At 46.2% G+C, this 24,717-nt stretch overlaps 1 long non-coding RNA gene across 2 annotated transcripts in view; it reads right to left on the bottom strand.

Moving 5' to 3' along the window:
• LOC114061773 overlaps positions 1-24,717 on the bottom strand; it is a 229,262-nt gene that overhangs the window by 71,133 nt on the left and 133,412 nt on the right. The window lies entirely within an intron of this gene.

Genomic DNA, 24,717 nt, shown 5'->3' with positions numbered 1-24,717 from the left:
GGCACACACAACACCCCAGTCCATGCCAGCAATTCCTGGGGGGCTGTCTGGGGGACAGAGCTGCTGAGGAGCAAAATCAGACATTAAAGGGACAGTCTGCACCAAACGCTCCTGCCAGAGGGGAGGAGAAGTGAGGAAAAGTTCGCCCCTGGTGAGACCCCACCTGCAGAGCTGCCTCCAGCTCTGGGGTCCCCAACACAGGAGGGACAAGCTGGAGCAAGTACAGAGGAGGCACCAAAATAATCAGAGGGATGGAGCAGCTCTGCTGTGAGGAAAGGCTGAGAGACTTGGGATTGCTCAGCCTGGAGAGGTGAAGGCTTTGGGGTCACCTAATTGCAGCCTCCTTCCAGTACCTGAAGGGAGTCACCAGGAAGGATGGAGAGAGATTATTTACAATGGTCTCCAGTGACAGGACAAGGGGAAAGGGGTTTAAACTGAAAGACAGAAGTTTCGATTACATATTAGGAGAAGATTCTTCACTGTGAGGGTAGTGAGGCACTGGAAAAGGTTGCCCAGGGAATTTATGGTTGCCCCATCCCTTTTGCTTTATGCACAAACTTAGGCCTTGGACAAAGGGAAAAGTTCCCTGCCTGAGAGCACCAAGGGGAGCAGTTTTGCTCCCCTGGGGACCTGTGCATGTTAATTTTAGAAGGACCCTCCTGGTGCCTGAAACCAGCATCCAACTGCTGCCGACAGCACCTGGCACAGGGGCCACATCCTGCACATCCTCTGGCAGCTTTTCTGGGAAGTGGCTACAGCACAGCTACAGTACAGATGGTCCTTCATTTGGGGGTGTTTGGATCCAGAGCCTTCATTTGGGTCTGTCTGAAGGGAAAAACTGCCTTCAACACACGCCAATATTTTGGGTTTAAAGCTACACGGACATGGCTCAACTTATTTCCCTTCTCTCCCCCAGCACCAGTTCCACCTCGTTCAGGCAGTGCAAAGGCTTCACCTACCGGAGCTAAAAACTCCTCTGCTTCTTCCAGGTGGAGATCACCACCTAAGCCTTAACGGTGGGACACCCCAGCAGCCTTGGGGAGGGGCCAGAGTTCCCTTGGGAATGCTGAGGTGAAATGCTGCTCTGTGCTGGGGTGTATCAGAAATGAGGGGCACGGTATTTAAAACACACCCAGCGGGATCTGTTCCCCACAGAGGGTTCAGCCACAATAGCTTCATTCAGTCTTCTGAGTCATTAGAGTATTCCCTGCATTATTTTTTAAAGGTTTGCTCTACCTCCTAAAGAATTGCTTCTCAATGCAAAAGCAGAATGATGAATACACACATCTTCCCTTTCCCTGCTGAATACAAGTTTGAGAAACATAATGCTTCTCATCTGATTTCCTCCCCGAGTCAAAATAAGCCAACCAAATCCTGCACTACACCTATCAATACAAACAAAAGATTCAGAAGTGGGGTTTTTTGTAGCAGAAATAAACACAGTTTAGGGAATGATTTTCCTTTCATGACAGCTTAAGGTCCTTCAAACTTGACAGAATTGATTACTGAATCAAAGCAAAGGAAAGCAGGGAATGGAGTTCTCTTGCATACACCTGTAACGTTGCACACTCAGGGAAGGAAGCTACTGGTAAGGAAAACCCAGAGAGGGAATAAGAAGAAGGGATATCTTGGGATTAGCTTTAGCATAACATCCCACAGTATGTTTACTTTGCTCCTCCATCTCATATTTCTTCCTGGGCTCGGTCCCCAGCCCTGCAGACCCTCCCAGGAGTACAATGCCCCTTTCGCGCATTGCACGAGTGGCACCGAGAGCACGGCGGCTTCAAAACATAAAAGGGGAAAAAAAAAGTCTCCCTCAACGCCATCATCATTTTTAAAAAAGGCAATTGATGTCGCCTGAAGCAGCAGCTATGAAGCCCAATTATACCACATTTCATTCAAGTGTCAAAAATTGGAATAATAATAACCAACAACGAGGAGCACATATAGGAAATGATGCTGCCATCTTCTTTTGTTTTGGCCCTGTTGTTTTCATAAATCCAGGCTCTGAGCAGCCCCAGTGCCACATTCCTTCAAGGACTGTCTTGTTCGCTATTGTTTCCAGTTCTTAACAATTGGCTTCCCCGACTACTTTCCTCGTGTTGACAGTCGCTCGCAGAGCCTCCATATGCTCCCACTACTTGGGTAGTCAATCATTTGTGAATTAGCTACCCAATCAAAGATCTACAAGAGGGCTGGGAGTGTTTACTCGTTGCTGGTGTTTTGAGTGAGTGTGTTGCTTGCGAAAGGTGTCAGATTAAACACGCAGAAATGAACTGACTCCCGGAACACGGATCGCGTAGTCGGGAGCAGAGATGTGAGCGCTGGCCCGAGTTCACTCTGGTTTTCCGTGGGGGTTTTTTTCCCATTTGTTTCGTTTGTGGTTTAAACCCTGCCTGTCCCTGGACTCGGGAAGACTTCAACCACCTGCTTCCTTGAAATGGAATATTTGGAAGGAGGTTGGAATCTTGGCTGGAAGCAAGAGAGCGGCTCCAGGGGCTGCCTCAGTGTGGAGGACAGAGAGGTTAAAGCAATCAAAGACATCCTGATGGCATGTTTTTCTCCCTTCAGATCATGGAGGTGCACAGTGCAGCCCTGAGAAACGCATTCCTCTTCGCATCAGCAATATTCCTGCACTCCCGGCTGCATGGATGGAGCCTTCCTAAGAAGCACTTGTGCCTGATGCTGTGTATGATCTCAGACAAAAGCTGTCCTCCTTTTAAGATCTGCCTCAAAACACCAACACAATACTTCCCTTAGCTGTCATTTTGGGGGAATTTAAAGGCATTTTAACACTGGCCAACACAGCCTAAACCAAGCAATGCCAGCTTGCGGAAGAGCCAGCGTTCAGGGAGCAGAGTTGTTCCAAATCAGGATTATCACTTCCCATCAGAGACACTGCCTAATTCAGAGCTGGACACAAACCTTCACAGGATTTAAACACACGGCTCAGATGAACTTGCCTCCTTTTATAAGAAAAGGGGAAAAAAACCAGTTGAGGTAACGAGGCTGTGTTTGGAGGCCTCACTTTACAGCCCAAGTTTATGCTGAAAGATGACTCACATAAATATCCACAGGGGTTCCATACTGTCACCTTCACCTGACTTTAGAGATCACCAGTAATCTATTTATAAGTTAAAAAAAAAAAAAAAATATATATTTTAACTGCCAGTCCAAAGAAAATGTCACCGGTGATGAGAGAATCAAGCTGATTTCTTTTCTCCTCATGAATCATTGTCACAATAAAGGGTCTGCGTGACAACTCTGCCCTCAGCAATCACTGAAAAACCCAGTTCCTTTGAAATTAGGAGTCGGCTGGTCCTTATACTGATAGTACTCGGTGACGATGACAATGATGCACAGGGAGAAATGTAACTTAGCTGCCTGTCACGGTTCTCACTTCAGCTGACTTCCAGCAGCACTTTACTATTCCGTATTAATAGAAATTAAAATATTAAACATTTACTCATTAAGGTATGCAGATCTGATTCACGGGGAACTGGTAAGGAAACGCTGTTTTTAAGTGGAGATATTACAACGAAGAATATTTCAAGTCAGAGCTTCCCAGAAGAAACAGAAGGTACTTGTTTATTCAGTGTCAGCTGGAATAACAAAAATTCCTTCTACTGGTAACAGGACATCAATGCACATTAAGCCAATGGCGATTTTCCTGAAGTTTTTTCGCCTTCAGAACTCGTGAAAGAAATTTAAAACACTCAAGGCAAATGTCAGTGCTAGGGACAGTAATGTAAAGAATCAAAGTGGAACTACCTGGAATGTACATTAAATAAAAGGCAGGGAACGAGCAGCGAGTGAATTTTTATATGTTCACATTACAACAAACTAGTCAAAGATTCCGACCCCTGGCACCGCAGAAATCTTCCTGGTTTTGATATTTTCAATAAAATAATTCCCAAGAGGGCTGGGGAAAAAAAAAAAAAAACAACACACCACTCTTTCTCTCCCTTTCTTTCAATAAAATGAGACCTCATCTGTATTACGAGGAAGAATACTAATAATCTGATAGTGTGCTGAGGTAGCTTGTGTAAAGCTTTTGCCTGGGATTTAATATTGCCCGGGAAGTCCGGCAGATTTCCACGGCTTTGCTGGGGAAAAGTGAGCAGCACTGAGCGTCAGCTCCTCGTGCAGCCAACAACTTGTACCTCAGCACAGGGAAGGGAGGAGGGGATGAGCTCCGATCGTGGACGGCCAACCTAGGGGGGAGAATCCAGAGAGGAGCTGATCCCGATAACGCAGGACGGGCGGGTCCCATCTGTACACAAGCAACGGCCTGATAAGCATGAAATGTGCTCCCCACGCTGAGATGACTCTGGGACAGCTCTGCTTGGAGGGCCCCGAGTCCCTCTGAGCTGAGGGAACACAAATATTTGAGAGCAGCGCGAGATGGGGAGATGGGGAAAGGCAGGAGAGGTGGCAGCAGTGGGTGATAAGGGAGAGGTGCACGTCCGTCACAGCAATTAATGCCACTCTGCAAGGGCTTTTGGAAATGCAGCACCAGAGGGAACCCACAGATGGCTCCTTTCCAGTGCACTTTGGAAAGGGGTAGGATGGGCCGCGCTACTGCAAATCCCAGGCTGCAGGGTAAGAAGGACCAAAAAAAAAGAGAAATAAAATAAAAGGAGAGAAAGGGGGAAAAAGCATCTTCTTTTTCTTCCTGAATTTCCTCTTCACAAATAAAACAAAATAAACTGGGCATGTACAGCCAGGGCAAGGATTGAATCAGAGGTTGGACGGTCTGATGCTACAGATACACCAAGCTGACCCATAATGCCATAAATGCCGGGTAGAGGACCAGAATTTTCCAGTGCTCAGCACCAATTAAGGCCAGGTTTGCAGAAAATGTCCTTCCCAGGAGGGCCAGCGTAGCAGAAAGCATTTGGCTCCCTCTTGATGTTTGCAGAAATGTTTTCAGAAGACCTTCTTTTCCTGGCACGCTGCCCTCTTTCTATACCTACTTATTTAAACAGGGCTTTGGAGGGACGAATTGTTGTCTCCCTGATTCTCAGTTTCCTACCATTAAAATGGGAATAAAAATAAACTTCTTTCATGGCCAAGCAGGATAAATGCAGAGGTGTTTAATGCTCTGAGATCTCACTTCGGGGGGGGTCAGATAAGGAGATGATTTTTGCACCAACAAGTCTTACTTTGTTGCGGTGTCACCCTTCATTAAGTACTCAAACATTCAGAATAAAATCAGATCCTAAAGCAGTGATGTTCCCTGCTCTCTGAAATCCTCCCTTTTCCAAAGCTGCAGAGCTGCTCTGCTCACTGGAACTGTCTGCCCCTTCCAGAGATCAGTCTTGATTCCCTTCTTTCACCTTCGGTTCGCCCAGAGCTTAGTCCTGCTTCCCTCAGCTGATGAGTTGGGCACGTACAGGAGTTTTCCACTCGTGTCTGGGGGTCTGCATCTGTATATTTGTGTATCTGCATACCTATAAAACACACACACAGATGCATGCCCACGCTCAAGCAGTCTCACTGCTGGGAAAGGATGGACAAACAGCTGGAATACAACCAGTCCTTTTTAACCTGCCAGTAGGGGGATGTGTCAGTGAACACCACTCGTCAGTGACAGAAAACAGAGTGTTTGTGGGGTTATTCCTGCCCCCACCGGCTCCAGGTAGGTAAGAATGACCCGGTGTCTGTAACTCACCCGAGGCTGGCAGGCAGCAAACACCGCTGGAAGTCAAGCCAAGAGCAGGAAAGATTGTCCTTTTCTCCCATATTACCAAGTACAGCCTTGCATTCACCTTATTTATCGCTCGTCAGGAGAAGGGACAGAAGAGGTGAATTTCCCAGATACAGCCTCCCTGGTAGTTCTGTCCTTGCCTTTTCCTGCAAACACCCACAAACCTCTTTTATAAAGGGGCCATTTCCCAGTCCCAGGGAGGTCTGGAGCCTGCTGGGGAAGTTCTGGGGTATCTCCCAGCTCTGGGAAGACATCACTTCAGGTCTGAGTAAGCCCCACATAAAAGGAAGGCCAAACTTCCATGATGTGGGCTCAGCAGCCAGGCAGGGGGTGGTGGCCCTCAGTGGGCCCAGGGAGCAGAGCAAAGGGGACAAGTTTTGAGGAAGATCTGAAGAGATACTGAGACACCCACAGGTGGGTCATGTCGGTTTGGGGTTCAATCCCGTCAATGCTACACTGGGCAAAGGCTGCCAAGGAAGAGCATGGACAAACGGTGTCATTTCCACCTTTTGGGCACAAGGATAAGTGGAATTATTTCATCATCACAAAGAGCTTTCCACCATACTGATTCCCTGTAAAAATATTTGAAGACTCGTGCACATCTGAGGAAAGGACTCAGAATAAAAGAAGGATCCTCCTCTGTATTTTAACAATGACTTCTGAAGAGCACTTACCATGTTTTACTTCAGAAGTACGTTTCGGCACACATGCAGGTATAAGAAGTTTCATCAAGTTTGGAGAAAAAAAGGTAAAAGCTTTTAACATTAGTCAAGGACACAGAGTGGTTGAAGTGATATTTCCTTCCCCCTGTTTTAACCAATTACTCCTCCACTCCCTGTGTATGATTTCAGATCACTCTGTTCCAGGAAAATCCTGGGAAGAGCCCTTTGCTGAGGAAGCAATACATATTTTCAGCATTTGCGAATCTATTTCTCATAGTTTGGTAAGCAAACTGTGCTCCTCATCTGGAGCCTGGTAGATAAAGATGCAAAAGAAAGTTACTTCTGCTCCCACACTGACAATCAGAGCCCGTGGGGTCAGTGGTGCCGCCCCTGCCTCTGGGATGGGCAGACCTGTCTTTAGGACACCTCATCCAGTACCATCTTGCCAGGGAGTAGTTTCAGCATTTTCCAACACCTGAGAGCGCTGCTTTATCCTCTGTTCAGAGTGAGAAATCAACCCTGTGGCTTTTATGTTGGTCAGCACACACCAGTCCCCAGCTGCTGCTCTGGCCTTGAACAGATGAGTGTCACAACCCTCCTCTTCCCTTCTCCAGTCTAATTAAGATGAGGCTTTGGATTAGTTTTTTCTCTCCTACTCAAGCTGAACTATGAGCTCCTTCGGCTGCTCCTCTTCCACTTCAGCCCTCTCCATCCACCTCCTCCATCATCCCAGATGACCATTTGTTACATTTTGCTTCGCTCTCTGCAGCGTCCAAGGGGCTGAGGCTGGGGAGATTCCAAGGGGGAAGGGCTCCTGCCACTCACAGATGGTCAGGCAAGGCCAACAAAGAACCCCACAGTTCCTGGTTCTGCAGCTCCACCATCTCTTTTCCAGAGGGCAGGGACTGGGCTTTCACGCTGCCAGCCATGCTGTTCTTCCATAAGCCAATCCATACCTCTTCCAGGTTGGATGAACAGACTCTGTGGTCCACTCTAGCTCTGTAGCCCTCAGGGAATGTTTTCCTCCAGGATATCAGGGCGTGACGGAGTGAGTGTCTCACACGGACTGACTTCACAGCCGTTTCCCTTCACCAGTACCAGGTTTATCGGGAACTTCATGAACAGCTAACCCAGACCATGGAATGGGGGCAGAGGGTCACGGGGAGGAGAAGAGATGGTCAGCAAACAACAAACAGGGAGGGAAGACAGACAGGCACAGAATGGAGGAAGAGACTCAGCATCTCAAATGCCAGAATGGTGACAGGAACCGCAGTCAAAGCTGGAAGAAGTGCTCATGTGTTACATCACTTGGGTCAAGTGAGCCAATTCCTCCCTCAGCTGTCGTATTTTTTCAAGATTAAGGCAAGGAAGGCTTTGGTTTTTTTCTGTGGTGATTTTTTTTCTATTCAGGAGGTTCAACGGTTTATTTTTTGTTTGTGGGGGGGTTTTTTTGTGTTTTTTGTTGTTTTTTTTAATTACCTTGATCTTGCTTTCCCCATTCCCCATTTGGTCACTGTTTGAACAGGAATGAATTCCCAGTCTCCAAAGCCCATATGTGATTTCTATGGAGTGCTCCCAAATTACCTAATCTCAGCTCATATGCCAGTGCACATTCACAGTTTAACATCTTTTTTTCCTTGGAATTGGGCACAGAAACTGCTAGTTGGCTCAGATGTAAAAATAATACTCAAAACACCGAGGCCAAACCCTGCACAATAAGTCTACATATGTGGTTGGGCACTAACAAGCAAGTAAGAAAACGATCTATTTAAAGACTCACTTCTGATTTAGACATTGCTTTGAAGCAGTGTGAGTAGCCAGCAGAGTCTGGTCTCCATCACAATTTTTCAAATATAAAAATTAAAAAATGATTATAATTATGCATTCTGAAAGCTGGATGGGGCCATGCTACACTGAAGCATATTTTCCAATGTAATTAAGGCTTTCAGCTGATTCCTTCTGACTGCAATTGTTATTTCAAATGTGAATTAATAAATCATGTCCATCTAGTTAAGAATTAAAATCAGTCTCAAGTATTCCTGCTTAGACCAGCAAACTTAAAGAGAGGGAGGGATGAATGCTCCCATGAAATTCTCAGTGGAGAAAAAAAGAAAAAAAAAAAAACAAGGAAAATAAAAAAAGGGGCCTCGTCTTATTTAGGGTTTTCCAGGCATCTGAGAAACACACAGGATGAAGTTACACGACTCACACATATGGAAGCATTTTCCCAGCTTTATACCGAAACAATATGCAAATAGTCCACCCCTACTTTCACTCATGACTGGCTGCAAATACAAAATTCAAGCTGAATAATGTTAACTGCCCACATGCTCTGCTCTAAAGGATCCTCAAGGGCTTCTGGTCTCCTGTGGTACACACAGAGCACTTTAGCTATCACAGTGAATTAGTGTAAGGCCTGGTAATGCACCTTTAAGTATGTGAGCCCTTTTAAGGCACTTAGAGGTCAAGTCCGTGGCTATATAAAGTACAACCTCTGGAACATTTATTTTCACTTGCCCATCCAGAGGCTGGGATGGCACGCAAAGGCGGTGTTTTAATTTCGTAAGAGCCCTCCGGATTCCAAATTGTCAGAGTCATCAACCGGCTCTGATACAGCCAACCCAAGTTTACAGTAATGCAATCAAAGCAAGGTAAATACCGGCAACCGGGCAGCCCCTGCCAAGCACGGCTGAGTGGGGCACAACTAATTGTCATTGGGAAGGGAAGCTGTCGTTTCGCAAAGGGACCTCTCAAGAGCAAGGCACGAGGCAGAGCCAGTCCAGGTGGGCCTCTTCCCTGGAACGTAAACACAGACACTCTGTCCAGCCCCTTCCACATTTCTCAGCTATCCCAGCCCATGAACAGTAGCTCCTGATTCGCCACCCATCAAAAATTCCCTCTGAGTAAAGAACTTCCAGTGCAAACATTACGTGTTTCTACAGACGTCACAACAAAGAGATGCCCAAGCAGAAATTATCTAAATAACTTTAAAATAAATAAAACGAGCCCCTAAGAAAGGACTTGCAGATATCACAGATCTTACACTATTTCCTCATCAAAGCAATGAGACAGAGCAGCGCAGCACATAAAGTATTATTTTCTCACAGACCCACTTATAAACGAGCACAGTTTTACCCTGAATATTGCAGTGGGTGTTTTTTTTTTTTTTTCTGAGAGCAAAAAGGAAGTGTGAAAGGCACAGGATGTCACTGCTGTGAGATAACAAGAGCTGCCATGTGCATGCCTGGAGACACCTGAGCTTGCAGAGCTGGGCAGCTCTGCAGCGCTGCCAGGCCAGCTCCGCTCCTGGCACGGCAATGCTGTCTTTTCCTATTCTGCTGGGAGCTCCCTGGGTCCTGCAGACAACACACCTGATTTGCTCCAAACAGCACCCCATCCGCTCCCCCTGCACAGCCTTCCCTGCTAACGCTGGTCCCTCATGCTGTTTATTCTGGAAGTGGTTTGGTTCTGCCTTCCGTGAGTCCTGGATAGCTCGCAATTAAAAATAAACAAATAAACTATATATAAATAAAAGGGGAGAGCTCTTTGTACTTGTGGCAGAAACAGTAAGACAAACAGCTGTTTAACAGGGGTCAGTGCCCCATGTCAGCTGTTTTGTTGCCTCTGTGTTCAGAGGAACAACTTGCTGGGCAAGGAGCACTTAGACCGCAGGTGTGTGTGTATGTGCCAAAGGTACCAGAGCTGCAGCTGCATTCTCCTGTGGTTTTCAGAGCATCTCAGCCTCTTCTCTTTATTTATTAGTCCCTGTTATTTATTTGTATGAACAGGACTTTATCTACTGATACTTAAAAGGAAGAAGAAGAGTTGAGAATCTGCTCTTATTGATCTGGATATTCATAATGCAAATGATCAAATAACACTCCGAGAGGATGTTTGTCGGTCAATGTCACGTACACAGTTACTGTGTGGTGATACCAATCGATGTCTTACAGATTTTGTGCAGACCTCTGAGCTGCTGCATCACACGGTAGGTGCCTGGGTAGGTGCCTGACTGCCATTTGGAAGTTTGTTCGTTACTGGGTGCACGTCCTTGCCCCCAAAGTTACTTGCTGATTTGTAGGATGAGGCTTGCTGTGAAAGCCACACCATTCTCTCAGAACTTTGGAAGAGAAGCTTGGAAGCTCTTCCACCTCCCTGCAGGTAAAACCATTCCCCCAAAGTTACTCCAAAGGCTGATGTGAGGACACTCAGTCCCCTTGCACAGTTAAACTGTTATGCACTTTGCTGAGTGCTACTGCTGTCAAGGACAAGAAATACAGTCACCACTCCAGTATGAGTTTGTTTCATGTCAAGAAGCCCTAAAACCAAAAAAGGGTGTAAGGGAGGAGAGTGGAAGAAATGCATTTATATCAAGAGGGGAGAAAAACTGTCGCACTCTCGCCCTTCTTGTTCAAGATAATGCCCAGTGGAAACTGGAGAGTGTCCCAGCCCCACACTGAACAACAGTGCCCAAATCAGTCCCTGGCTAGCAGAGAGCCCAGGAACCACTGAAAGAAGAGCTGCAAACACACAAAAGCTCAGAGTGCTGAACAGAGAGGGCGGACTTCCATCGCAAAATTCCTGAAGACAGACCCCCCCACCCCTGGTCTGGGCAGTGCCTGTCCCTCCCGTGCAGCAGCAGCCACGATATTCCCTTCCCACTGTGGCTTCCTCTCCCAGGCAGGGGGGAGCAGCCATGCCAAGCCTCCAGCGACAGCATAATGACAATAATTTTCCAGGCATGCTGATGACAGCTCTGTGAAGGCTGGAATTTGAGTAATGCAGGTCGCACTGCCATTGTCCTGTGTCGGTGCAGAGGGGTCAGCCTGCCAGCCAGACTCCAGGAGGTGGCTTTTTGTGCAAGGCACAGCTCAAACCAAAGCACTGCCTTCAAAACCTGGCCAAAAAGAAACAAAACACTGCAGAAAACAAAGACGTTTTCTGGAACTGATAAAAGGTGCCATAACTGACTAGTACCAACATGTCCATAACACAGGGACAGGACAGTCCCTGCCCACGCTGCAGCTCACAGCTGATAGTTGTGAGATTGCCTGGCTTAGGCAGGAAGGAGTGTTTCGGTTCAGCCCAGGCATGTCGTGCAGCACAGCTCCCTCAGCTGCTGACCTTTCCAGGCAACCCCTGCAACAAACTGACCAATTGGTATCTGGCTGATGGACAAAAATAGGCACATATTCTTCGCTATCTCTGCTTTTCCCCTTATCCCATTCCAAGCTCCATGTAAGATTTCTACCTAATATAGCCCCTGGTACCTGGCTGTGGTCTGTCATCGCTTACAAAATGCACACGAGACACTTGGTTGATCTTTCCCCCTCGGAGTTCAAACCCCCCTGCTAACAGCAACACTGTCCAGAGCAATCGTTAATCCTCCCAGTTAAACCTGCAGCACTCAGCTATGGCCAATTTAAGCTGCCTGCCCAACAGGAAGGAGAGATCCAGCCCAAAACTCACCCATGAAGCACAACTGGTGAGCCAGGACAGCTCTAACAAACAGCAGCTTTATTCCTCTTTCTGCTGCAGGGCCCCACCACTGCACAATATTAGCAATATCTTCATCTGCCTCCCACAGTCATATCCCAGGGGTTAAACCCTTGGCAGAAGGCTGTGGGGACAAAACCAGGGTCGCAGCAGGACAGTGATGCTTTGGCCATGGCAATACGGACCTTGAAGCAGATCTATCCTCAGCAGGCATCTGCTGAGGCAGGGCAATCCAACTGTCCTCTTCCTTTGTTCCATCTCTACCTTTCCTCAGGTCTGAGCTGTAAGTTGCCAGCTCCCCCAGCTCACTGACATGGTGGGCTCACTGTCAGGTGTCATCCACGAGCGTGGTCATGACAGCTGCTATTGATTCTGGCAGCAGAGCTGCAGCCCAGGAGAGAGCTGTGCAAGGGTCACCTGATTGCTACCTTCTGGAGAGGGAGACGATGCAGACACTGCACTCCAGACTGCTCAGCTACTGCTTCAAACCCTGAGCAGATGCTCTACAAAACAGAAAAAGTCTCCTCCAGCTTTTAGAGAAATGTGCCTGCCCCTCTCTGAAAACCTGCGCCCCTAGTAATTACTGACCACATGGTCACGGGACTGGAAGGTTTGAAGTTTAGCCAAATAAAGGCATTCTTGTCTTCATCATAACCATTTAATTACCAGGTTTATCTTCCCATGCAAGGCAAAGAGTGATTTCAGGAGCTGTATGTAAAGCAGGCCAAAACAAGTGTCACAGCCAGCATTTTCACCATTCTCAGTGTATGTTACAAACCATTATGCACTGCTGGTAGCTGATATTTGTTATATATAACCGTTCAGTTCCTTCCTTGACTAGCTCTTCCATTGCTGTACAAGCCATTACACAGTTCCCTGTTCTGTCACCAGAAGGTGAGACATGTCCCAGTGTCCCTTCCAAAGGGATGATTAGCTCCAATTAACATAAATTCTACAAAACAGAAGCTTCAAGAGGAGCAGTACACCAGTTCTTGCACAGGGATCAGAGAGCAGGAGATTCAGCAGTTTCCTGGGGGCTCTCTACTGATGTTTTAAGGAGGCGAGAATGAACATGTGACCTGAGATCCACCCAGAAAACAGCTGTGGAAGGCAAGCAGTGTTAGTGCAGGAGAAGAACAAGAAGGAGATGAAAGGCCATCATTTTTAAAAGGAGATATATAAACTGAGTGTTTTTTCAGACAACCAGTGAAGCCAGAAGCCTCCTTTCAATGCACCTATTCACCACAAAAACACAAGATCTTCCTGCCTTATCTCGGGAAGGTTAGCTCAGGGGAAAATGCCAGGGAGCAAGTACAGATGGAGCTCCTATCCCCACATCACACAAACCCTTCAAACAAATCTACGAGGTTTGGTTTGTTTCCAAGCCCTGCAAATCAAGCAACACAGATTAGTTTGCAAACCTGCTGGTGAATGGAACCCTACAGGGCTCACACAGCTCTAATTTTAACCCGCGCCCCCATCCCCTGCACAAACAGACCCATGAAACAGAACCTCGCCCATATCCAGGGCTGCCTATTTGTTCACTGCCAAGAAGTAGATTAAGAGTTCAATTCATTCTGATTACAGGATTGGACTGACGTGCGAGCCAATCCTGATTTTTGCCCAACACCACTCAGTCACTGCTCACTCACTGGCCCAAGTTGATCCTGGCTTTTGTGCAGCCATAAAAACGGTTTCCTCCTGTTTTCAGGGCTGACTCAAATGGGGAGCCCCCCAGCACTCAGCCACCAGCCACGGACACAGCGCTCCTGGCACGGATCCACAGCAAAAATGCCCTGTCCAACGGGGACTGTGGCCACAGCAAACACTCCTGGTGTTTGTCTGGGGCAAAGGAACCCTTTGTGTGAAGTGCTCCCTGCACCTTCTGCATGGGCAGCACAGCCACGACCCATCCCAGCAATCCCTGGAGATGAACCTGCTGGAATGGCGGGCTCTTTCCACCCTTCCTGCCTCCACGCAGGTCCCAGCAGAACCAACACCCGAGGGGAACTCACTGGCAACCAAAGCTGTCAGCCATACCTCGTGTGCCTCCATGCCAAAATAAGAGAGTCCTTCTCCCTCTCAGAAGAAAGGATGTGAGCCTGGGAGTTACTTTCAGCAGCAAAGCCAACCAAAATACCTTCTCGGTGTGTGTAACAGGAGCAGGCTGTGCCTGAGCTGCTGTATTGCCCTCCTCTCTGCAATGGCCACCTGGGATGCAAGCCAGCATGTGCTTCCTGACCTCCAGGGGTGGCATTTGCAGCCTACCACCAAGATGCCGGGGACATCTCCCATCTGAGGCAGCTCCCTCCTGTGCCTTGTTCAACGGGAGCGGCAGGACGCATCCCCACGCCTCTCCCGCGCTGCCAGACACCCTGTGTGGGCAGGTGAGACAAATTCAAGGGGATGGGAGAAAATGGCAACCCAGAACTGACAGAAAGGCCGTTGCTTGAAGCTGTGTGAGATCCCCAAGCCCCGAGGAGAGCGGAAAATGGGAAACAACAGGCTGGGTTTCCAGAAATTCATATCCACAGAAATACAACACAAAGTGAGTCAGAGGAGCGTGTTTTCATACACACGCACACTGTGCGTTACCCTGCTGCCAATAACGGGAGCGAAGGCACAAACACCAGGTCCATATTCCACAAACAGTGTGGAATTGTGCACCCCTCCCCAGCACAGCCCTGGCCATCAGCAGCCACGTGTCACTCCTGACACTGAGGGAGCAGGTGCCCCCTTGAAGCTGCATTAGTTTGATCTCCATGTTTTATGTCGGCAATCACCCTCATTTCATATTTTCATACTGTATTTTATTCACTTGTTCTCCGGTTTTTGTTCACATAATTATATTTTGCTTTTCTTTTTTTTTTCCCCCCACTGACTCTTAACTCCCCTTCAAGTAAATGATGTGGCCAAGCACTGTCTTAATCAGCAGCTAGATTTTAAAGGGGTGCTACACTTCCCTCTTTCTACAGACCCAGAAGTCAGTTGGGAACACCAAAGCCTTTCTTTGTACAGACCCCCTGATACATTTTGTTATGTACAAAAATCACTCACTGTGGCACAGATCTCTAAGCCCAGGGATGCTCCAGGCACCCACACCTGTGCATGGGCCACGCAGAGGGGACTGTAAAATAAAACTGTTCCATTTCTCATGATAATCATGGCAAGCACTGCCTCACATGGCCCTTAAGCAGCTTTCTAAAGGCAAATCCTTCCTCAATGAATGTTTCTCCTAAGTCCACAGAAGCAGGAAGCAGCCAGTGAAGTTTGCCACAGGTCCCTAACGTTAATGTGCACTGTTGTTCTTTCTCCCAGCATTTGTTGTTAGTTTTGGAGAGCAGAAATCGTGGGCTGTTTTTATTTTGGCTGAACCTGCTTAGTACTTGCACAGAGTTTCTGGCGATAATGGCAGAAGAAGGTGGGTGAAACAATTAGCCTGAAAACAGGGCGACCCTCAAGCCTCTCCAACAATGGACTGAAGGTCTGAGAAGAGAGGGACGTTTCCAGAAGCCTGTCATTTTGGCTTTTGTTCCTTCCTCCTGCCCAGTGAATCATCTGTAATACCTGTTCTCACACAGCCACGTCCAGTGGCTGTGTTACATTAGCACATCTTTCTCGCTGAGGAGGATACAGAGGGCACAGATAAAAAGGCAGTTTTGGACCCATTCGTTATAACTGTGTTTTCTAAGACAATACATGAAACCTGTCACTGTCTCTCCTGTAATTTCCCTCCCCCTTTGCTGTTTTGTGTTCTTTTTTTTTTTTTTGGTTGCATATCATGACCAAGAGGCTGGATCATCATGCACACTGAGGAAATATTAATTCCTTTGCTGTTGCATCTAAAAGCTAAGATGACGAATTTCTGTGCCATGCTACATTATACGGGGATAAAGGAACAAAAGGGTGAAGGACAGTGGCTGCATGGTGTCTTAATCAGATGCAGATCAGCCTAAGAGCATCAGACCATCAAATCCCTGCTCTGCAGCAATCGTGCACCTTTAGTCAGGCTCTGAATGGGCTGAGATAGATTCGGGGCTTTATTGAAAGATCATACAGGATGACTGCAAAATCCCATTACTTGTTGATTAAGTATTGATTGCCTCGGTATTAACAAGCCAGCTAATATGAAGTGACCTCTGAGGCCACTGGTTGGAGGAAAAAAAAAGACAATTTACTAAAACAGGCAGGCAGATGAATAAGAGGGCTAGATCTGCTCTTGGCTTTTAGCTTCGGTTAAAATGTCACACTCGATAGTGCAGATCAATGCCCACTTTATTTCCTTGCAGCCGTCTTATTACCATCATGAGGCTGCCTCCTTTGATGCTTTTTAATGACCCTCTGAACCGCGTGCTCTGCTTACCCACTGCCTTTGACTAAAAGGAAAGGAAAAGCTTTTTTTTTTTTTTTTTTTTTTCCCCTTGCTGGTGATGGAGTGGCTGAGAACATGACATTGTGCCAGTATAAGTGGAGCAATGAGGTTTCTCGGGTCACCGGTGCTGCGACTCTGCTCTTTCACTCGGTTTCTGGCTTTTCTTTCTTTCTTTTCTAGATTTCAAAAAGTCTTGCTCCTTTTCATAACTTCAAAACTGGTGAGATATTAAGAGACCACCTACTGACAACTTCTGTCCAACGCTCTTATTTGTGTTTTTAAGTGCAATAAGTTTAGCAGCCCCTGTTACATTAATTCTCCTGAAAAGCACCTCACCCAATTATTTTGAGTCTAACTTCTTGTTGCCACTTGCAAATCGAAGAATTACTTTTGATGGTGAATAAAGAGCACTGAAGGGATATGGTTTGAGTCTCCTGAATCAAAATTGGACCACATTAAGAATCCTGAAAGCTCAGAGACCTTCCCCTTCAGCACATGCACTCTCTTTCAATCTATGTGTAGTCAAACATAAACTACACATTAAACAGAAGACAACAATTCTTACACTCAAAACGCTACAATTCTGCCACGTATTTACATAATCATATTTTGTTCTTAGATTAGCCTGTCAATAATTCAATGTTTTGAAGAAGGAGACAAATGCCATACAGAACACAGACAATTCAATACCTATCGGGAAAAGACATAAAGGGTACTCGAAACTCCTGGATAAATTAAGGACGTGGGGAAGAGAAGGCGAGTTAGGGAAGCAGCTATTCCAACAGCAAAGATCTTCTGCTGGTGAAAGCCTGCAAAGCTAATGAGCCAAAGTGGAATGGATGTTAATGTAGAAACCTTGTGCACACGTTTGTAGGCTGGAGACTTGGGGGGCAGAGGGGGGGGAGCAGACACATGAAGTGGAAAGCAAAAAAAAAAAAAAGGATGACTGGAAATATCCTTAGGATGGGCCTTAGCTTTAAACAAACAGCGACAGCAGGGGCAACTTCTGCCTTGGAAGGAAGCAGCAGGAAGCACTGGGGCAGTGGCACCGCCTGGTGACATTGCCCTGATCCAAAATCACTGAAGGGTTTCCCCCCCAGTTTGAGCAGACTGTAGTACTTGGAATGTAAATATAAAATCTCTCATTTGTTCAGCAGTGACAAAGTGACACAGTTCACGTGCCTCGTTGCTTTAATTTCTCTCTCCTCCCCACCACTCTTCCTTTTCTGTGGTTTTGTGGCAGACACGCATACAAGAAAATAATAGGCACCATCAGGGGACACTTGGGGGAGCGTGCAGAAGTTTTGGTGGTAAGGACAGCCACGCTCACCCTCAACTGCTGAATCAGCCACAAAAGCAGGATCTGGTTTCTTACTGCCTCCTTTCCCTCCTCCCCTCCTCAATGTGACGCTCTTAAAAATCAGAATCACGGGGGTAATCTTTGGAGTGTGAGACCTTGATGGAACGACTTAGATTACTGCTGTATTACTATTATTTATATAGTGCCATAAATGTGCACGATGCTTAGCAGAAGAAAAGACATCCCTCCCGCACCAAGCCGCGGCTAATGCAGATGGAGAATTTCAAACACACGCACAGCGGCATCCCCACCCCTCTCCCCTGGCTCGTCTGCCAAGGGCTCCAGAGCTTTGGGAGCTCGCTCCTTTTTTTTTTTTTTTTTTTTGCAAATTACTCCACAAAAGTTCCTCTTTAAACTGTAAGCCCAGCTTGAAGGCTGTTGGCCAAATGGAGGCGTGTAGGGGCTCAGATCTGGAGCGCAGCCTAACAGGCTTGTCCATAAACGTGCGCCTCTCCAGCATCCTGCCTGCTGCAGCTCTAATTATAAATTACCCCTGTAGACACACTGGGGTTCGAGTGAATTAAGCAAAAAATTCAGACTGGCTGATAGGAAAACAAGTTTTTGCACAGCATTCCCAATAAGAAATTATACACTTGTTATGCATTACAGTCTGTGCTCAAAATGCTATTTCAGCATTCTGGGTATTAAAAAAGGAAGCTTATGTGGTCTTGTGGTGAAAGACTGTGAAGGATTATTTAAAGTAAACTGTAGGGAAATATAAAACAAACCCAGTTAATTTATCACAACAGCGAAGATGCATAAATAAGATGTTTATGAACAACAAGGACAGTTTACCTATTATTCCAAAGAATTCATGTTTTCAGGAGCAAAATTATTTCCTTTAAAGAAAAATGGTACCAGTTTTTCTCAGCTCAACAGTATAAAAGTTTTTATGGAAAGCTGCCTGAAAATCTCAGCTCAATGCACTTTTCGCTGTTTCTAATTATAATCAAGATCTCTTAGGTCCAGTGACAGCACTGCACATCTTTTGAAAATTAGATCAAAGACACAACCTGGCGCCCACTGAGCTTTGGGAAGGTGCAGCCCATGGGAGGAAACACATCAGGACAAGAACCTCAACCACAGGAATCAGCCAACACTCACTGCCTTTAACAGAGTCGGTGCAGCTCAGCACAGATGAAGTCCTGGATAATTACACATAATCTGTAGAGATCTTTAATACAAATTGAACAAGAGATGAACTCATATAACCCACGTTCCAGGCTAAGCTTCCTCGATGGCAGTGTCACAAACGATGTCAAACCCCGCAACCCAGGGCCTCAGTACCAGCTTGGTAACACATCACTTCACATTTATGATTCAGCCAATTCCCAACAGTGGGAATCCTAAGAGCCTTTAAAGAAGTTTGAGCCAACACACAACTGTGGACACCGACCACCGAACGAGATGAACTTTAAGGTCCCTTCCAAACCAAACCATTCTATGATTCCACGACACTACAACACAAGCAGGAGATGAGAAGCAAGAAGTTTGTCTTTAAAGCTTTCTGGCTCCAAGTTAGCAGGGCACCAAGATGAAGTGGGGCACCTGAACTGCTCACTGTCTCAGGCCACGTTCACACTCACACAAATATTGTGTTGGTTTACCATTTCTTTGCAATTAAATTAAATTAAAATTAACCACACAGGTTGGAGAATGGCTGGAGTGAAGCTTCAAAGGGGGCTTGAGAAATGCCCCCACACACCAAACTGCTCGTGAAACAACCCAAATCCACCCTGCACCAGCTCAGTTCCTTCTGAGAGGAAGCCTGTGCTTTCATGCACTCCACAGAGTGAGAACATCACCTTTGGACAACTCCACGGGTTTGTAATTCAGGTGGCACTTCCCCACCGGGGTGTCAAATATCCTCGAGCACACCAGCTGGCCAGCCAGATAGACAGATACAATAGATGGATAGATAGAATAGATGGATCATATTTCAGTAAAATGGCCGCTTCCTCGGGACTGCCAATTGTAATTTAAAAAATGGTGACAAGTGCTTCTTAGCCTGTGAACTCTCCTACTGCCGGGCTGAGCGAAATGGGGGCAGTTTTCCTTTAAATTTTGCCAGTAATGATATGGTACACAAAGTGACAGACTACAGGGTTTGGGTGGAATGCTAACATTGTTCTTTTTTTTCCCTTTTAAAGGTCATGTGCAAGGAAACCTCTCTAGTTAAATCCATCCATTTAAAAATCACCATTAGGTCACAGAAAGCAGCCTCAACGTGCTAAGAGTCTTCGGCTGAAAATACACGCCAGGGTCTGGCTGCTCTAGAGCTGCTGCACGAAGGGATGCTTTGGGAGGGGTGTTCCAATGCTCTGCTACAGAATCTGTGCTTTTTGCCTCTCATACCTATTTTCACCCTTTCAGATGTGACGAGGTTTCAGTGCATTATCCTGTTTTTTTTAATAAGAAAAGGAACGAGCGGGTGTTGACGCGTAGCACGAAACTGCAACAATTCCAACCGCATTTGTCTAATGGGGATGATAACAGGTTTCAGCAAGGCATACACTGGGGGATGATGGAAATAGGACTGAAATCCCCTCCTGAATTGGGATCCTACGAAGTATAAATTTAAAGTTTCACTTCCATTTGTTCCGGCACGCCGTTGAAAAGCAACAGCATTTAGAGATCACCGAGCAGACGCTAATGTGGTTCAAACAGACAATATTAATAATCTTGATATTACTTAATAACACGTGTTTTCCCTTCAAAGACTCGCTGCAGAGCAAAAAGCACACAGAAATACTGATATGAATTGCACTTGCAATGCAGATGGCACAGCCACCACCCCAGGCACAGGGAGGAGGGAGCTCTCCCAGGAAAGAGTCAACTGGATGAGTCCCACAGCACTGGATACCCGGCTGTTGTGTCCGAGTCAAACACAAAGCACGGGTACTGTTGCTAATTAAGAATTAAATTGTTTTCTACTTCCCCGTGCAGGACATTTGAACAACAGGAGCCGTTTCACAGCAAAAAAATGCACGAAAACCCCCACCATTTTTTTCCAAGGAAGTTGCAAGTGTGGTGTCATCACTGGAAAGCATCACAACCGATAACCCCCCGTGTTCTCAGTCTTCAACACTAGGAGGATATGCAAGAGCTCTTCTTGAAAGAAGAGGCTGGTGGACAGCAGATCCTCTAATCTAAGGAGCTAAAAAAAAACCAACCCAAAGCCTTCACTGGATCCTTGGGAACAGAAACTCCATGCTGAGGCGACTGCTCTGCATTTTCAAATGAAATAATATTAAATACTGTGGTGCAGCATTGCCGGGATGGCTGGTACTGATTTTACTTATTCTGAGCAGCGATTTACTGTGGAAGTAGCCACATTTTTTTTCCAAGAGGTCTGCTGATGTGTGGATGTCTCATGCTGTCCCTGAATAAAAAGCACATTTCCTAGAACTTCATAAGGATCAAAATTCGTAACACTTTATACTCGAAAGGTTTCTAATTAAGTGCCACATTATTGCTACTTGCATTGCATGGACCAAACTTTCAAATGAGCTCACAGACATATTTTCAAGTGCCCAGTATTCTCTAGAGTTTAAAAAAAGAGTTCAGCTCCCACCTGAGCACCTAAAAGAAGTGTGTTTCAGCAGTGCTCAGAGGTGAGCTCTGTAAATAAACCTGTCCTATACATCTGAAATAACACCAAGCATACACATCACTCCACAGATTCTAAACATCTTTTAACACAGCCTCCTGAAAACTGTTGTATTGGGATGACTGCACTTTTCACCATCAAAATATCTGAAAAGCTCAACTGTTTCCTTGGACTTGTAGGCTTGGAAAAAACAATCCTATGGAAAAAAAAAACACACAAAAAAGCTCTTCAGCTTCAATCGGTGATTATTAAAACTTTAAAAGAAGCAGATCCTACAGAAAACAATTAACAACATCTGAAGATTCCTCTGCCTGCCCAGATATCTTAATCCGGATGGTTAATTGTAAATTAAATTTATCACATACATGCAACAAAATATAAATGTAGCCACCCAACAATTTGAGATAATGCCAACATGAAGGGAAAGACTTCTGTGTGAAAAGTAAAAGGATTAGCTTCAAATGATTATCCCTGGAATCTGACAAACCGTACACACACCTTACTTTAGTGCTCAAATTTGCCTTGCCAATCAGGCTGTTAAATTACATAACAATTTGATGCTTCTTAACAAAAGAAGCATCCCAGGCATTAGCTCCTATTGTGGCAGCCACAGAAATTGATGTCTATTTCCTGCCTACAATCTTTTTTATTTTTTTTTCCCCTAATTCTACTTTTTTTTTTTTTTTTCCTGGAAGATATATTATTTGGTTGGTTTGTTGTTTTGGTTTTTTTTTCCTTTTTTTCCTCCCCCTTTTTTGTTTCTTTGTGAGACATTCCCCTACTCCTCGTGTGCTGTTGGTCACTTTGTTGTGACCGCGCAGGACAAGAAATAACTCCACGTGTTCGGGCTGGAGCACTGCCTCGTTTGCTTCCCGTGGATCACAGAAGTGACTGTTCTATCACTCAAACCCCACAATAATTTGGGGGGTTGTGGCTATCGGGTTACGTGTTCAAAATGATTGAAGGCCACGCTTCAACTCCATCAGCAACACATGCAAATTTCCCTTGATGGTTTTTTTGCAATTATGAATATTTCCACTTTTTTTTTTCCTCTGTCTGCTATGAGACATAGTGAATACCCTGCATAACAGAAGCCTCGCTGCTGCATGTTTGGAGGTTGCTGGTAATTGATTTGACTGACCACATGTGAGGGGCAGGGTAAGCCCGAGTGTAAGACGTGCTGCTCATTTACAGGATGACAGTGCATCTGCAGGCAGGGAATTTGGTTAATTGCACAGATCAGGATGTCAGAGCTCCCTCATGGCAGGCTACTTAAAGTGGAAAACATTTCTTACTGGGTTCTGCTTCTGCTTCTCACGTGATCAGATCAACCCCAACTTCCACCAAACTATCAACACACCTTGGTTTTCACTTGCCTAGACTATTCTTACTGTGTGTGTGTGGCCCTGATTCTTCTCCCTTTCCCACACTAAGCAACTTCCATCGAGAAAACAATTTTCCACTTTGACCTCTGCCAGTCTCTGCCTCACAAACCCACTGCTGGCCAGAGATCCGGCCCCAAATGTCACATTTGTGTGGTGAAGGGCTGCCCCCTTGAGTATGTTCTCCAGTGCACCCAGTCCCAACACCAGAATTACCACGGTGGATCTGCAGACATCTGAGAGAAGAAAACACCCAAGCCAGAGGCTCCTTCCCTCTGACCTCCAGCAGAAAGAGTGGATCTTGTTGCCTGGTCAAAGCCCTGGAGGTGCTGTGCACCAGCTGCACAGGGAATGTGCTGCAGGGCTCAGGCCCCAGCAGGGGAGGACAAGGGGCACATAGGAATAGGAAATAACAGGAACGTTGCTTTTCACAGATTCTTATTCTGCACTGAGCTTGTCCCTGACTAAGACCAGTCTCTCAAAGCTGGCTGGTATGCTCACTGGTCAAGATTTCCAGGATTGAAGCCATTTAATTGAAGTGCATGTTGCTGTGCAGCAGCACAAGAGGACCACACCTCAACCCAGTTCACTCCACCACATACACTCTTCCAAGCATAGTGCTTGCCAGGAAAAACATTCTCATCCTATGACATTACATGAGACAGCAAAGCCAGTGACTGCATTACGCTGTTCAACCAAACTTCACTCCGTATTTGTGCACAAAACCACAGAAAACCCTTGTCCTGTTACCCTTGGAGCTGGTAGGATTGTTCAGCTCTTTCTGAGGGACACCTGGCAGGCGCTGCACGGCAGGAGCCTTAGAGGACTGGCTCTGAAATGTTGCCATTAGCAAAGTGGTTCTTGTACCACCACAGCAGGCAGTGGGATCCTCACCGTTTCTGAGTGATCCAAACAGTGCATTAAAGACCAAGTGAAGCCACCAAATCCCATCAACCCTGCCTTCCACGTACCTAGAGAGTGCAATGCCCAGGAGAACGATGTTGAAGGGGAAAATGTTAAAAATGTTAAAACCCACCTTCAGGCTCCGAGAGGGGTTCAGATTTATGAGGAGGAAGGGGAGGTGTGTGTCTGTCTGGAGGACTTGAATTTCTGCTGCTTTACAAGAAGCAGGCCCATCTCCTTAGACACTGTTTAGTTTAGTCATCAATCTAAATGCATCATCTCAGGGAAATGGATCTCATCTTTTGCCTGTTGGAGCTGTTTCTTCCAGAGTGAGGTTCAGCTGGACTCAACTGTGTCAGTCAGGGAACAGCCTGGTTACTGTGAGGCAGTTCAAGTCCTCAGCCTCCCGCCAGGTCCCCCAGCCATTTCTCTTGTCCAACTCCATACTGGCACAAGACAGCAAGGGTTAGAGGAGACTGTTTTGGAGAAGAGAAGATAAATAGCCTAAAAAGGAGATGAGATTTTCCATTTGCCCTGAGGTGGAAGGAGGGCAGGGGAGGGGTGAAATAAGAGGAAAAAGACAGGTAGAGCTGGAGGAGAAAAATGAGATTCTGTCTGGTGTTTCATTAAACAAAACAAAAAAAAATGCAATTGGTTTGGAAAAAAAAAAGAACAATTTAATTTTGTAGGCAAAAGGCTCCTGGCTTTACTTCCTAGTGGAACAATTTGGTTTTATGAGAGGAGACTTTCCAAGCCAACCGTGACTGTACATATGGCACAGCTTGATACCTGCTCTCTGTATCCTGATGGCTCAGCTACTGAATTTGTCACATTCCTGTGCTACTCTGAGTTCTTCAAGAACTGCTGTAGTGCTTCCTGCTCTTAGGAGTTATTTACAGCAAATTTATGAGTCTGCAGAACTATCTGCCAAAAAGTAAGGGGGGGGGGGGGAATCAAGTAAGCTATTAACTGCGAATTATCTGTCAGGCTCCTCTTGCCAACTCTTCCAGACACAGACCAACATTTTACCACACCAAAACATCCAACGTGCTGTCCACGAGCTCCCTTTCAGATGCCTTTGACTGTATGTGCTACCAGACCAACCTGAGCTGCAGGAGCACGGAAAAAAGACCACGGTAAAATGGTCCAGCAGCAGCTGCACCCAGGACCAACATTCACCACTAACATCCCAGCAAAACAATCTGCTCAGCTTCCTCTTAGA

The sequence above is a fragment of the Empidonax traillii genome, unplaced genomic scaffold, assembly GCF_003031625.1.
Source record: "Empidonax traillii isolate 1590-97213 ecotype Southwest subspecies unplaced genomic scaffold, ASM303162v1 scaffold357:size1057043, whole genome shotgun sequence".
In the NCBI taxonomy this organism is placed as follows: domain Eukaryota; kingdom Metazoa; phylum Chordata; class Aves; order Passeriformes; family Tyrannidae; genus Empidonax; species Empidonax traillii.
This window is presented reverse-complemented; position numbering and strand designations above follow the sequence as displayed.